The sequence below is a fragment of the Loxodonta africana genome, chromosome 10, assembly GCF_030014295.1.
Source record: "Loxodonta africana isolate mLoxAfr1 chromosome 10, mLoxAfr1.hap2, whole genome shotgun sequence".
Lineage (NCBI taxonomy): Eukaryota > Metazoa > Chordata > Mammalia > Proboscidea > Elephantidae > Loxodonta > Loxodonta africana.
In genome coordinates, this window is record NC_087351.1 from 45,421,511 (window position 1) to 45,437,566 (window position 16,056).

General features: G+C 38.4%; 1 protein-coding gene across 1 annotated transcript in view; it reads left to right on the forward strand.

Annotated features, from left to right (window-relative positions):
* The window catches only part of LOC135232489 (neuronal PAS domain-containing protein 3-like), a 626,617-nt gene that overhangs the window by 362,153 nt on the left and 248,408 nt on the right, over positions 1–16,056 (forward strand). The window lies entirely within an intron of this gene.

The following is a 16,056-nucleotide window of genomic DNA, read 5'->3' on the forward strand; positions in this document are numbered from 1 at the left end:
CAGTCTCTTTTGAGATATAAAAGAGAGGAATGAGTAGGGAGACGGGAGCCTCATACCACCAAGAAGCAAGAGCTAAGAGAATAGCATGTCCTTTGGACCCAGGCTTCCTGTGCTGAGAAGCTCCTGGTCCAGGGGAAGATTGATGATAAGGACCTTGCTCCAGAGCCGATAGAGAGAGAAAACGTTCCCCTGGAGCTGACAGTCTAAATTTGAGCTTCTAGCCTACTACACTGTGAGAGAATAAACTTCTGTTTGTTAAAGCCATCCACTTGCGGTACTCGTTATAGCAGCACTAGATGACTAAGACAATTGGTTTTAAAAGTTCACAGATACAGTGATCCCTTCAGTAAAGTAGAACCATTTTTGCCAAGCATGCCTGCTTGGGGAAGAAAAACAGCACTGAGGAGTTACCTGATATATCTGTGGCCACGGAAAAAGTCAGGTTAAGAAAAAGATGTGTCTTATAATTGAAACCCCTGGTCCCTAAGCTTTTATCCACTTAATAGTTTTCTACCTTCTGGATTCTGCAGTATTCAAAGAATCCAATTGACTGACCCAAATATAGTGGCCTTTAATCTTCCTACAAGTGAGAGAGAGAGAGAAACAGACAGACACTATGACCAACCCTTAGTGCACTGTAATAAATAGGCCTTCGTTTTGAGAGGACAACCACTGTGGGATTGAGCTGGGATGAAGAATGGAAGAGAAAGTGGCAGAATTTGACTTTGACCCTAAGCACTCAATGATCCAAAAATTTACCTACCAACACACACAAAACCACCACACAGAGGAAGTCAAATTGGATATTATGCTGCAGTGCCTTCATCCCAGTGACCTGGCCATGCAAAAGTAAGGGTTTCCATGTCACAGCTGCAGACATAGCCGAGAAGAGTGTGTGTTCAAGGGCCCACTCATCTTCCAGGTTCACGTGCATTTCAGTGGAGGCTATTTCTCCCCCTTCCCCTTATTTCTCAGTATATTTCCAGCCTTGTGTTTTTGTAGTTGTTGTTAAAGTGTGCAACACTGAAACTTGCTAAGAATTTTATAATGAAGATATAAAGGGGGAAGTTTAAAATAAAAGGCACTGATGTGCTGAAAATACACTCTAGCACATTTGGGAAATAATGTATAGATATCAGTCAAATGAAGATAGAAATTGTCTTGATATTTAAAAAAAAAAAGCTGAGAATGTGATTTCATGTGAAATTTCTTGATGGTTACTGAGCATAAAAAAACGTAAATGATAATATGATTTCATGTGGAATTCTGATGGCTACTGAGCATGTGCTACAGTGAGATAGATTGCGCTGTCACCCCATTTTTGTATTTTAGTAGAATAAAGCTGTGCATGTAAGCAGTTTTTCCACAGCTAAGAGAATGAAGCCTTCCCAGTGGCAGGGAAATGTAAGTGAAGGAGGAGCTACTGCCAAGACATACCTTTCCTGGTAGAGGGGGGAAAACAGAAGAGAGAAAAATACATCGTAGCAAGATTTTACAATGCTTAAACAATAATATGTCAAAATGGAGGCTGAATTACAAGGCTGTACCAGGGACAAGAGGAGGATTGGAGGGTTACAGAAAATTTGTTCAAAAAGGAAAAGAAGTCCCCTGCATTATGAGAGGACATTTTCTGATTTGGATTCTTGTGTTACTAATGGCTTAGCTGGGGTATTGTATTAGCAACGATTTCACCAGCTTGGGGGCAGGCATCTAGAGTCCATGCTCAGAATCATGAAGCCGTCCTGCCTCCAACTGGTGGTAATAAATATATGGTGTTATCTTCCATCATATATTTTACCTTTAAGACAAAAAACAAAAAAATCACTTTCAAGATGTGTAAAAATTTTCCACGTCAGTTAATAGGTGACGAAGACAAAATGAAAGGCATGGCCACAACTAAAATAAATGCATCTGTTTTGGCACCTCCAACAAGCAGTGGATCTTAGCCTGTCGCTGCTGACTGTCAGTGGCATACTTCCTTTGATACAGTTCTTCAGTCCCATGTAGATTTGTTGGACTAAGGTTGGATAAGTGAGATATATATAAATTTCCACAATTGTTCAATTTTTAAACTCACCCAGATTAAGAAAGGAATGAATAATAGTTTAGGAAAATAGCACCTTTTCTCCAAAGATTTCCCTAATAGATTTTTACCATAGCTTTTGTGAAGTAAATTAGGACATTTGTATTTATTTATTCTATGTGGCGAATAAGAGTGCTACTATGGAGACCAAGGCCATGCCTGCACAAGCTACAGAAAGAAAGGAAATACTTACGTGTACATTGAAATGTTTCCTATTCCTCACAGGGCACAAATACCTGTTTTTTCTAGATAAAATAAATGGTTCCATGAGTGGCTGTACCTTCAAATGCATTGCAGTAAACATATAAGAAAAAGGCCCAGGTTTTACTTCTCTGATCTAACATTCTTTTACTGGGGTGCTGATATGGAGCATGAGCTTGACCTAGGAGTCTCAAAGCTCATTTCTCCATTTGGAACTGTAGCCATACCCATGCACAATCAGTGAATCTTAAGGAGGAAACTCTCTACTGAAAAATGAGAGTTGTAATTAAAATATTAAATTAAAAAAAAAGCCCTTCAACTCATAAATCAGGCAATTTCAAGGAAAAAAAAAAAATTCTGCCAGATTCCGAGCTGTCAGTGACAGAAGACAAGAGCTAGTCAGTTAATGGAAGTTAAATTGGCTAGTTGTTTAACAGAGGTCAAAACCAACTCAAGTGAAAAATTTCTTCAATTTGGTTACTAGTTGGGAAAGAAGATAAAAGTGGAATGCTTAATTCAGTGTTGTAATTAAGAATTCCTGGGCTGAAAGATCTGTTCACAGTTGAACTCCCTGTTCAGAATCACAAGGCCAGCAGTTTGTGGAGGTGCTGAATGAGTCAGACAGCTGGCTAGGTTGGGTTTCTGTACCCTTAGCAAGGCTCTGTTACTCTGAGAAATGATAAATATGACAGATAAGGCTGTGGTAGGAGAGTTGCTGAATGTGAAAGCTAGCTAGAACCTTTGAAATTACCTAGTATCTCATGTTACAAATGAGAACATGCTGAGGCCCAAAGAACTTAAGTGACTTGCCTAAGACCTAGGGTGGGAAGAGACTTGGCCCGAGGCAGGGGCCGTTGTCGCTGGACCACACTGCTTTTTCTTGTTGATACACCGAGGATGCTGAGATAGAAGAGCTACTCTGGGTCAGCTCAGGCTGGCCCTTGACACCAGGAGGGAGGGTGTACTGTTCGTTCTAGTGTGCTCGCTCTCTTTTTCAGAGGGGTTCCATTGACCAAGTATGACTTAGGGTTATGTGGAATGGTTTACTTTATATTGGTTCTTCAATAACTTACTAAATAGCTTAATATATTAGAATCCTAATGTTTTACCATTATAATTTGAAAAATGTGTGTGAGGGAGGGTTCCCGCTAAGAGATAGGGAACATAGAAGCCTCATCCAAAAAACACAAAGAATTGCTTTTTCTTACAATCATATTTTTATGTTTACATTGAGGGTGTTTTTCTAGTGTCCCGTGGTAATAACTAACTTAGCAAGTCATATAACCCCCAAAGTTCTTAGATTCCTAATCAGTAAAATTATGGCATTGGACCAGAATAATGTCACTTCAGCTCTGTAGTTCTGTGACTGGCCTATGCACGGGAAGATTATGGAATACTGCTCAATAGTTCTATGACTTAGATTTCTATGTGTTTCACTCTTAGCACTGTTAATCGCTTAAGAGAGAATTAGAATAAAATATATAGTTATGCAGATTTTCTTTAAACTTTGTGTTATACAAATGCAAATTAGTATCATCCAAATAGAGCCCTTTTTCTAATATGAAACTTCATGGATAGATTTCTGCAGCATTCTTTACACGCCCAATGTTTTTGGCCAATGTTCCTTATATATTCTAAAGTTAAAGCAATAACCTAAAATAGAAAAGAAAGACGTAGGATCTTAGAGTTGCAAGGAACTTCACATTATCCAGTCATCATTACCTTCCAATGAAAGAATCCTTTCCAAAATATTCCTGGCAGAAGCCATTCAGCTACTGCTCAAGTATTTCCAAGGATGGCAAACTTAATTCACCTCCATGGCAGCTTATCCTCTCGTTGCAATATTCTTACTTTTAGAAACATCCTATTCATATCTTTCAACTTTTAATTCCAGTTTTACCTTCTTAACCAATGTAGACAAGCTTTTTTCCCCTCCAAGAGCTCTCTTCCATAGGTTCTTTGTTAAATTTGTTTGTGATTCTTCATATGGCATGATTCGCAGATTTCTAAATGCATTTACTTCATACTCTGAAACAACTCAAAATTCTGATGTGGTCCCAGTAGGGAGGGGACTAGGGGAGGGACTAAATCCCTTGATCTGAAAATTACCCTCCTAATGTGACTTAAAAATCACACAAGCTGTTTAGCAGCCACTTCATTGTTAACTCTTTTCAAACACTTCAACTAAGAGCTCCAGATCTCAATCACAAGAACTGCAGTCAAGCCAGGTTTCCCCATCTTGCACCTAAGGAAGTGATCGACCTCAGTTTAGGACTCTATTTTTTTTATTTTTGTTGACTTTAAGTTTTCTGAACCTTGTTCTATTTTACAGAGATAAATTTAAACCCTTTATGACAGTTCTCACTCTGAAATAGATTTTGTCTGTGTATTGGAATGTTTTTAATGAAGTCATTGATAAAAATACTGAATGATTTAGGGTAATTATAAGACCAAACCATTAGAAGAGAGACCTTTATATGACACAGTTTCATTAATTAACATTGAGTTCAGTTGTTCAGCTAGCTATAATTCCACTTAACTATATTTTATCTATCTTGTCCTCCTAAATTACAAATTCATTAAATATGCTGCTAAAAACGATACTGTAGTCAGAAGAATTTTTTGGCTACAAATTTAGAAGCTCTGTTTAAGAAGGAAAAAAATGTTAATTCACGAAGACTTGTGGTAAACACTTGCTGACTTTTAGTGATCACTCTAATAAAATGTTTCTAAGATTGGTAACCATCATACTGGGTCTTTAGGTATGCTTTGCCTACATGGTAGAACTTAGACATATTTAAAATGGTAGATGTCTTATTCTTTTCTATCCAAGGATATGAAATTTACACACTTATCTATATAAAAATACACCTGTACACCTACACATGTTCACACACGCATATGTGCCTGCATGCACACAAATGCACTATTCCAAGCGCTTTAGTTTCCTGTCCAAGGCTTACATTCTTTCTTAATAAGACTTTTAGCCCTTTAGAACTCCTTTTATTTTTATTTTATTATGCTCTCTGTTCTCTACTTGATAGAAAATGGGGGAAAGAAATGAGTAATTTTCCCAGCTAAGTGTCCCTGACCCTTCCTGATATATTGCCTTATACCAGATGTGTGTGTATGTTGGTAAGTGTGTGCATACGTACTTTGTTATCTCTAGAAATTTTCAAAAACTCAAGATCATTCCAGGCTCTAACATTTCTGCAGCTTTTGTTTTAATCCCATGCCATTTTTCCTCCATATACACATCCTTTAATACCTGCATTTATAAACCTACTTCCAGCTCAGCTACTTTCATTTATCTTGATGCCTCTCGCCTGTTTAATTCTGCATGTTGATCATTAGAGCAGTACCTCGTCTTTTAGAATCGCCTGGTTGCCGTAAGAAATACTCCATTCTAGGATCTAGTCATGGGATAATGCTTACTTGTTCTCTGCATATTTTGAGTCTAGACACCTAATGCCCAGGTTATATGACTGAGCCTTCTCTTTCCTTATGCTAATGACCACGGGATAATTGTATAGCTTTTTCTCAAAGTTCTTCCCTACTTCTCATCAACATTTTTCCCTCATGGATCAGAGAAGAACAAGCAGGGTGGTCTTTTCTGGTGGAAATAGTCATGAGAGCAATGGCAAAATGAAATGGGGGTGTTAAGCCAGTAGGAAAAAACCCTTCAGGCAACAAGAAACTGTCTTCAAATATTTCGGGGACCAGCTTGAGAAAGAAGAGTTAGATTTAATCTGAGTAGTCAGAAAAATTAGAATTAAGATCAATGCAGATTTTATCCCAATATAAATACAATTCAGAATCTAAACTGGCTAACTATGGAATGACTAGCCTCCTGACAACTGTGCCATTGGAAGTCCCTGTGGACTACCTGGGCCCTTACATGGCAGGGTCAGCATAGGTGGGATTCATATGTTGGCCTGGATGACTTGTATAATTCCTCCAACTCTGAGATTACATACTTTTTACTATTTTTATACTTTGTTTGAAAGAGATTTAAGGCAGCTCTGTGAAAATCAGTGCAGCATCTATTCACATTTCTTCCTTTTCCTTCTGAAAGTTAAAATTGCCTATAAGGCAGGAATATATCAGCAGCTCTGCTTTTAGCAGAATGATATACCCAAAAGATATTCTAATACTTACGATTCCCTCATTACCATGTTATCATCTTACTACCGAATTTCATAATCTATTTTAGGAAATCGCCCCTTGTCCACCATCAGGCATCTGTAATCTTCTCCCATAACAACTTTAGCTCATTCTTTCCATCTTGTTCCCATCTTCTGAATTTTTTTCCCTCAGGTGTATACATATTTTTGTTTGTTAGACTATATTAGTTAATAGAGTATACTACTTGTTCCCAATTTGTTAGTTGTATTTCTTTTCATCATTTCATAACTTCTGTCCCCATTCTGCATGCAAGAGTCACATCCTACCAAGTTTCAGGATTAGTGTGACATACTGCCCACTTCTATGTGTTAAAATTTATGTTATTACACATTATACAAATATTTCAAATTTGTTTTGTTCTCTATACTCTACCCATTAGTGTGTGTATATATTAATAATATATGTATATATATATATATATTTACCAATTGGATTAGTATATGTACATATGTAAACCATACTTACTACATAAATATTGGCTGCAAAACTCTTCCGTTAATTATTCTATCTTTGCCAAACACACAGCACTCTCAAAAGAGTTTTACCTGGGCCTCACCCCAAATCCACTCTGTGCCTCCAATTTCACTTTCACATTATGTGGATCTGCTGAGCACACATTGCCTGATCTTTATGAAAGTTCCTCCATTTTGAGTCAGAAAAGTGGATTATAACTCTGTTACACAATTTTTAGAAGTTAGAAAAAAGAAAAATGTGTTGACATTGTTTTCCCAACTAGCTCCCTCATCCTAAGTTATAACCTCAAAGATGAAAATATTTCCTGAAGACTTCTAGGTCCAAAGCTTTAAAGCCCTTAGAAGCAATTTGAAACATGCTCTATAACTGTCCTTAGTTCTTGCTTCAATCAGCATTAGTAGGTTAGAGTTTATAGATTCACTGTAACAATCATCTTTTTAATTTGCTATGTTGAATCACTAGCCCATCAGCTGGTAGAGAGTTACCCATTGACTCACCAGCTCTCTTTCTCTGGGTGCACAGGAATCCTCCCTGGCTGATACCCGTGTCTCCTCCTTGGACAGGAGGTACTACACTTTTTTAAAAAAAACAAACAAAGAAACCTGTTGCCTGCAATTGATTCTGACTTGTAACGACTCTATAGGACAGGGTAGAACTGCCCCATAGGGTTCCCAAGGAGCGGCAGGTGGATTTTAACTGCCCACCCATTAGTTAGCAGCTGAACTCTTAACCACTATGCCACCAGAGCCCCACACTCTCTTTAGAAGATCCAGATTCACCTGCAGTGGGCAATGCCATTTATAGGTTTTATGGCTTTAGTGGAATCTAGTTATCCCTGATGATAGCTTCAATTCTCTGATCTTCTGATACTCCATTTCATTCAACATCAACCCCACTGAAATCTTTTTCTTCCATTTTTCATCTTGGATTATTTTTTCCGTCTTCTCTAGGAACACTTCATCCTTTCTAATAGGATAGAAGATACGTAGATACTCCTCAAACTTGTGCACATTTTTTTTTTACTAGATAGTTTTTATCTCATTCTTCCCTCTGAAAAGGTGGGGAAAAACTTGTTACCAGTCTCAGCAGAAAAGTCTTTATTTGGCTCAATGGCTTCTATTAAAGCCCCTATTGGTCTTCCTTTCTTTTTTAAATGGCGTAATCCTAATCTATTGGCTAATTTCGTGCAGGTTTTATTTTCTAAAATCTTTATGGTATTCTATGATTTCTATTAATGTTTTCTATGACTTTATTGACGACAAAATCTATTTGTTTACTCATATATGATTTGATCAGTGAAAGAGAAACTAGTATTTTCCATGTTTTTTAATGTTTTTTAATATTTTGTTTACTTGAAGTAAGATGCTATGTTTCAGGCTCCTGGTAAGCTCATTAATAATACAATTACATTTGTATATGGCCATTCATTCCATAATGCATCTTAGTAAATATTTACCAAATAGCAATATACACCAGATGTGTTTCTGAATGGTAAGGGTACACCTATGAACAAACAGGCGTCTTTGCCTAAAGAAGCTCGCAATCTGTGGACACGTAGATTTGTAATAACAACTCAGCACACTAAGTGCTATCACGTACAAAGAACATTTGGGGTCCAAAGGACCATCTTAGCTCCGTGGTGGAGGTTTGGATGGTCTTTATTACAAAAGGGTACTTTTTAGCTAAGTTTTGAAGGATCAGTAAGAAGACATGTGCAAAGGTGCAGAAACACAAAGGTGTGTAACATGCTACGGAAACTGTTAGTTGTACAGCATGAATGGAATCGAGATTGTGTGTATGTGTGTGTGTTTTCAGGAGTTAGGAAAAAATGTGTTGACGTAGCATGAAATGATATTGGGCCTCATACTGCATGCTAACGTGGTTGAATATTTTATTCTACACCGTGACTTTTTAAATTTAGAAATGTAATTAGAACGTGAAGGAGGACTTGGAAACCACGTTGGAGGAGAGAGAAAATTGTGAGAGCCTAAAGCTAAGAATCAGTACCAGGTAAAATACCAGGAGAGATGGATTCAAGTGACATTTAGGATGTGGAAAAGACCGGATATGGAAACTGATTAGATATACACATGGTGGAGAGGACAAGCTGACTCCTGCGTGTCTGGCTAGAATACTTGGGTACATGATGGTAATAATTAATACATATGAATCATGTAGGAGATGACATAATTTTGGGAGAGATGGGGAGATGATTAATTCAACTGGGGAGATAAAGAGTTTGAAGTGCCTGAAAGACATACAGTGGAGACATATTTAATAGGCAGCTGATTAGAGTCTGAAACTTTAGCAGGAGGTCATACTTGAAGATATATATTTGGAGATCATCTGGATATATGTACGTTGTAGTGAAAGTTATGGGGTTGGGTAAAGTTATTCAAGAAGAACATGAAAAGTTAGAAGGAGAAATAATCAAGAATCCAGAACCTTAAGGAATCCCATAACTTAAGAGGAAAACAGGTTTCATCTCTCTGGGTGACAGGGTAAGGATAGAATAGGCATCTTAAAGAGAGCAGGGAAGATTTAGAATGCCAATTGGAAAAGAAGCTCATGAGGGATATGTAAAAGGATTGTTGAGTGGTACTGAGAACCCATCTAAGTTTGGATAACATCCATTTTGCGTCTTATTTTATGCGATGTGCCATTCTTCATTCTGATATACAATGCTGCAGTTGCCCTTATCAACTTATATGTTTCTGACTATCATCGTTCTTGTTCGGCAAAATAATTTTAAATTCTGAGATTATCTTGCAAGGAGGAATTTCCTTTACACCTGAATTTTGGTGATCTGCAATCATAATGAGGATCATCTCTCTGCCATCATCTGAAACCTTGAGGAAAGTGTCAAAGAGCCCATGAGACAAGGATCAAACACTGCTGAAAACTGCTACCCCACCTCCAAACCCCTGCACAGATGTGGTTGCAAAATAGCAGCATCTAAGCATCTGGCTTGGCTTGGCCAACACAGCCTCAGAGTAAGCAGGCTAAAATATGTCAGTACCGGATGGCGGCTAGGACCAAGAGATGCCTGAAATGACCTGATTAGAAAGAGGAAACTGACTTATTTGTGGCCAAAATAATCAGCAGTGTAAATGAAAAAGCACTTAGGAGAAGACAAGGAGGCAGCACAGGAAGAGGAGGAAGGAGAGGAGAAGAAGTAGGGAGAAGAAGAGGAAGAGGAGAAAGAGAAGAGGAAAAATGTTGAAAAGAAAGAATCCCTGGGAGCCCAGGGAGAGTTAACCATCCCAACCCTACCCAGGACTGAAGGAGTAAGTAGAGGTTGATGCTGTCTGCTTTATGTCCACAGGGAAGAGACTGTAGGAGATCTGAACAGGATGCATAATCACCCCAGGATAAGGCTGAGTCTTATGATGATTGAGTATGTTTAAGTCCCACATACCCTCCCCAATTGCAGCTCCACACCCTTCACTCTTACTCATATCATTTGGGCAGCTTTCTGGGTAGGTGGAATAACCTATATCTTAGAGCAGGGATTAGCAAAATACATCCCACGGGCTAAATCCAGCCCACTGTGCTTTGGTAAATAAAGTTTTATTGGAGCACAGCAACAGCCATTCATTTACATATGGTCATGGTTGCTTTCACACGATAATGGCAGAATTGAGTAATAGCAACAGAGAATGTATGGCCTGCAAAGTCTAAACTATTTACACTCTGGCCCTTTACAAAAAACATTTGTCAGTCTCTTTCTTAGTATGATGATACTTTGGCTGTGTCTTAAATTCAGCTCTGCCTAAATCCATTTTCTATGGTGCAATCAGCCTATAGCACACGTGCGCACGCGCACAAATGAAACAGAATTAAATGGCAAAAAAATGCAATCTGCGTTCTGACTCTGAATTATATTTTTTAAATGTTGCATAGACTTTGTTTGGATTACCCTCTTCCTCTCCCCACCCCCCGGCTCCATCTCAGTCTTCCCTAGTGAAATCTGTCCTTTGCTTCATGTTGTCTTGTAACCATATTTCAATAGCACTTAATCAGTGATAAAACTGCTTTGATTTATTCCCAGCTGTGGATATTATTGTTGAAATCTGTGTAAGTGTTCCGACGTGTTATGATTGGAGCAATAGCATTTAAGAGTCCAGAGGCAAGTCAGAAAATTAACAACTGAGTTTTCTGACGCCTAAATTAACTGCAGAGACAGCACTGAGTACAATGAGAAAGTTCTGTAGAAACTTAGTCTGCAGTATGTAGAGTGGCAAAATGGCTCACCCAGTAAAAGTATTACATCATGAGTACAAGTTCTCATTGGTTGCACTCCCCAAAGGCAGTACCAGAATTTCATATAAAGGACAGCTGGCTGTCCTTTTCTTTTGGGATGTTTTTCTTCATACAAGGTATAGATTGTTGATGCTATAGCATCTAGCATAACACATCTATTCTGCAGCAAGTCTGAGTCCCAGTATGTGCTTTGTGTTGGGCCCTGCTGATGCATCTGCAGTAATCTTGAACAAAACAAAACAAAACTTATGATTACAAAAGCAATCTATGTTCACTGCAGAAAAATTTAAACTAGAGAAAGAATTATAAAAAGCAAAAAGGCCTATCATCCTAGCACCTAAAAATACCAGCCTTTTAGTTAGAATGATTATGTTCCCAATTTTTGAATTTCATTTCCGAAACTTTATTTCTTCTGGTAAACTTTCCTTAAATGTTGTTTTTATTTCACTGCCAGATCTCTTATATTTTTGGTTGTACTATACCTAAAAGTTGGCCATGGTATATTGTTTTGCAATTTTATTAAAAAATCTGAACGTGTGCAAATTGGAGAGAGAAGTTTTAAATACTTAACGTTAGTTGTTATTGACTGCTTTTACCCAGCTCTTTCCATCCATTGTTAGCAAATATTCCCACATATAAATCAGTGTTGTTAGAGTGTTCTTGTCATGACTGCAAGACATTTACTGGACTAGAATTATTTTTCTACATGTAGGCTCAAAATATTCCTTTTTTTGAGAGACAAATATTCTTTGATGTCCATCCACCCAAACCCACTGTTGTCGAACTCTGTAATTGTCATGACTGTTTTTTCTTTGAAATAATGATAGTGGATAATTTCCTAACGATAGCTGAAAATTGCCACACCCTTAATTTGTTTAATCTTCCTTCATCACTGGTGGGTAAATTGTCTGTTTCCCCAGTAATACTGTGAGCCTCTTGAGAGCCGAGACTGTGTTTGTCTTTAACTTCTAGATTTCCAGTACCTTGTCCAGTCCTTGGCACATAAAAAAATTAAATGCATAATAGATATTTGTAGGATAAAGGGGAAATGTCTTGCCCAAGATCATCAATTAATATAGTACCAGAACCCATGTCTCCTTACTTGCCCAGTGTGTTCTTTTATGCCTTTTATGTTATTCAGTGGAACAGAGTGGTTAAGAAAATAGGCTCTCATGTTCAAGGTCTTCTAGATACAGTAATGTTCAAATCTGAGCTTCATCTTCTTCTTAGCTGTGTGATCTTGGTGAAGTTTGTGGACCTTGCTCACTCTTAAGTGCTCAACAAATATTACTTTAGCTTTTATTTCCCCCTCTTTCTTGGTCATTTGTATTCATTGAGATAAGTTATATTATAACAGACACTTTGTGAGCTTGAAATGTTTAACAAGAATTGATAAATATTGAAAATAGGTATCTGCTGCAAAACATGAGATTCATTATTTTGGTTTCTTTTGGATCATTTCACTTTTTAACTTGTAGATTTACAGGCACTTGAATAGAGTAGTCCACATGGACCCCTTAGTTACTTTCACATATTACTTTGTCCTCATTTTAGAGAGAGAGAAATGAAGGAATAGGGAAAGAATGAAAGCCTTCTTAAGGCTACTCAGAATTATAACTAGCAAGAGACAGAAGCTCTATAACAAGGCTCTCTAACTTTTGTGCAAAATCTCTCATATTAGAATGCCTTTTTGAAGTATCCATACAAATACCACTTGCAACCACAGGCAAGCTATGGGCATCTCCCTCAGGTGCTGTGTTTCCTGAATGCTGCTAACAGCCTCTGCCTTAAACTGATAATGAGATTAAAATCTACAGTTTTAGAAAAAGAACAGTCGAGAATGTGTGGCAAAAGCCCTTTGTCTCATCGTATTAGTGTTGATGTCCTCTTATCCTGGAACATGGCTGATGCTGGAGCCAAAATCTATACTGGTTTAATTTTAAGTGGCCTTGTGAACTAGTGCATACAGACAGTGACAGAACCGAAAGGTACTTAGCATACCCAAGCTTCTGTATGTGGATGCTCAGATGGGACTGGAGGCTGTCATAACAGGCTAAACCCACGTACTTAATGTTTCTCTGAAGGAGGAGCTAAATTTTGAGGACCCTGCCAGTTGCTTTTATTGTAATCAAGGAAGCAAATGGGATTCCTTAATAAGTATAATAGGATTAGATATGGGGGGAAAAAAGCCCCAAATTTTCTAATCTAATTTGAAAGGAGATCCTCAGAAAGCCGACAAATGGCGTTTGCCTTCCTTCTGCAATCTTTTTGAAGAAACAGAATAGAGGGAGTATGTGATAAGATAAAGAAGTCAAGCTGTACAGTGCAGCCTGGCGCTCTCTTGGACCAAAGGTAGCAAGTAGCACTTGTTAAAAAAAAAAAAAAATCAAATTTGTGAAGTGTATGCATTCCTCTTCATGTTTAAGCTCCCTCTCTGCTTCTCATTATGTTCTGGTAAGCATGCTTCCTTATTGTTAAAAAAAAAAAAAAAAATTAGGTGCCCAAGAGTGACTTTCTTCCTTGCTGGAGGACTCCAAATAAATGAAATGATCACCGGTGACAGGGGCTGCGGGTTCTCTTACAGAGGCGCCTGTGCGCCTGTGGACCAGCTTCATTTTGAACGAGCCAGGCCAGCTCCCAGCTCCCACCTCCCATCTCCAAGCCCCGCCCCCCTCACTCAGGTGTGCCTGCCTCTCAGAGCTCCCGCTGCTCAATGAGGTGAAGAGTGCTTGATCTCTTCCACAGTTGTCTCAGCCAGGGGTCTGTTGTTAAGACCTGCCTGAAAGCTGGCAAAATGACATTCCCTGGTGTGATCGAGTTTTAATGTAAGATTACAACCTTAGATCAAAGTGAGGAGGACATTTGGGCAGTGGCTCTTTAGAATTTTAGAGCTAGGGCATAAAGAAGATAATTACACTATATGATTTAGAGTTGTTTCTGTGCGTGTCACTCACAAGTGAAGCTTGCCCTCTAGTTTATAAAAGGCCTTAGCTTCCTCTTCTCCCCAACATTTTGTTATTTAGTATCTAGAAGACCATTTAAGGACTGTGATTAAAGAATCCAGACCTGTTCTATAAATGGCCTTTCCTGGTAATGAAGAGATTTGCCTTTTATATAGAAAGCATACTGTGGATCTGCTCTCCATGAATTCACGAACAAAAAAGGGAGCGGGGCGGGGCGGGGGGATGAGGCCAGCAACCTGTTAGTGTCAAAGTCCTTTTGTTCTGACTGTACCAATTCAAGTTTTATAATAATTCAACCCCAGCTGGGCTTAAGTTTGCCTTTGCATTGTTGGCCTATTTTTTAAGAAGTGCTGGAATAACAAAATCATGTTCTTTACCGAGAGACCCATATGGAAATTCCTCTTCAATTTTAGAGCTGTGGAAAAGTTGAACCATCATAATGATCTGATATGTTGCCTTTCGTTACTTGAGGGGAGCTCCTTAATTCCTCAGGAGCCCTCGTGGCACTGTGGTTAAGAGATATGGCTGCCAAACAAAAGGTTGGCAGTTTGAATCCACCAGCTGCTCCTTGGAAATCTTACGGGCAGTTCTACTCTGTTGCTATGAGTCGGAATCAATTTGAGGCAGTGGGTTTGGTTTTGGGTTTTTGTAACTCCTGGGGTCTCCCTTTTTGGGCCATACTTGCCAGGAACTAAGTTCCATGCTTAGTTACATTTGTTTCCTTCAGCCTAGGTTTCTTTTTGTTTTTTTCAGGTTTCTGGAAAATGCACTCTTTTCTGTAATTGGCTAGCTTTTTACCCATGTAATAATGAGTATATAGTTCCCTGTTTTCAGTATTTACTATGTCCATGAGTATATGTTGCTCCATATTCTTTTTAGGAAATTGGTTTTTAAACTTTAAACATTTTTGCCACACAAAAAGTAGATGATGATTATTATTTTTTTAATTAGAGATTATACGAAAGGAAAAATCATCCCTAATTTTACCAATTAGGAAATAATTTGCTTTTAAGTTTTTGATCGCTTAACCTTCTGTGACTCAACCGTAAAATGGGAGTAATAAAGAAACCCTACCTATAATTCCCACCACCCACCTGTCGGTTGATTATACCATGGTGGCTTGTGTGTTGCTATGATCCTGGAAGCTATACCACCAGCATTTCAAATACCAGCAGACTCAACCAGACTAAGACAGACTAGGAAGAAAGGCCTGCCAAACTACTTCCAAAAATTAACCAGTGAAAACCTAATGGATCACAGCAAAACATTCCCCTGCTCACTTTCTTTGAACACATCATCAGAAGGAATTAATCGCTGGAGGAGGACATCATGTTTGGTGAAATAAAGGGCCAGTAAGGGTGTGTAGGAGACCCTTGGTGAGACGGATTGGCACCATAGCCTCAACAATGGACTCAAATATGCTGGTGATTGTGAGGATGACTGAGGACCCTGAAAACATTTCATTTGTTGGACATAAGGTCAGCATGAGTTGGAGTTGACTTGACAGCAGCTAACAACAACCCATAATTCAGCCTGTCAGGGTTGCTATGAGTGTAAAATGTGTTAATCCATGAACTGTGTTTAGAACAACACCAGGGATGAGATAAGTGCTTGATGATGTTTAATGGTTATTGTTGTTAGTGTTGGGTATCTTATTCCAGATTTTTTCTTAGTCATACGTCAAGTTATGTGAATTTAGTGGAATCATGGTATTTGAGAGCTGTGAGGGTCTTAGAGTTTATTTAATCTAGTTTCTCCACAGGGATATGGAAATCATCTAGGGACTTCTTTCAACCCTCCTATTCCCAGATCCTGCCCAAGGACATAATGAGTCAGAAACTCTGAGAATGGATATGTGTATTTGCATGGGGGAGGGCGGGAAATGAT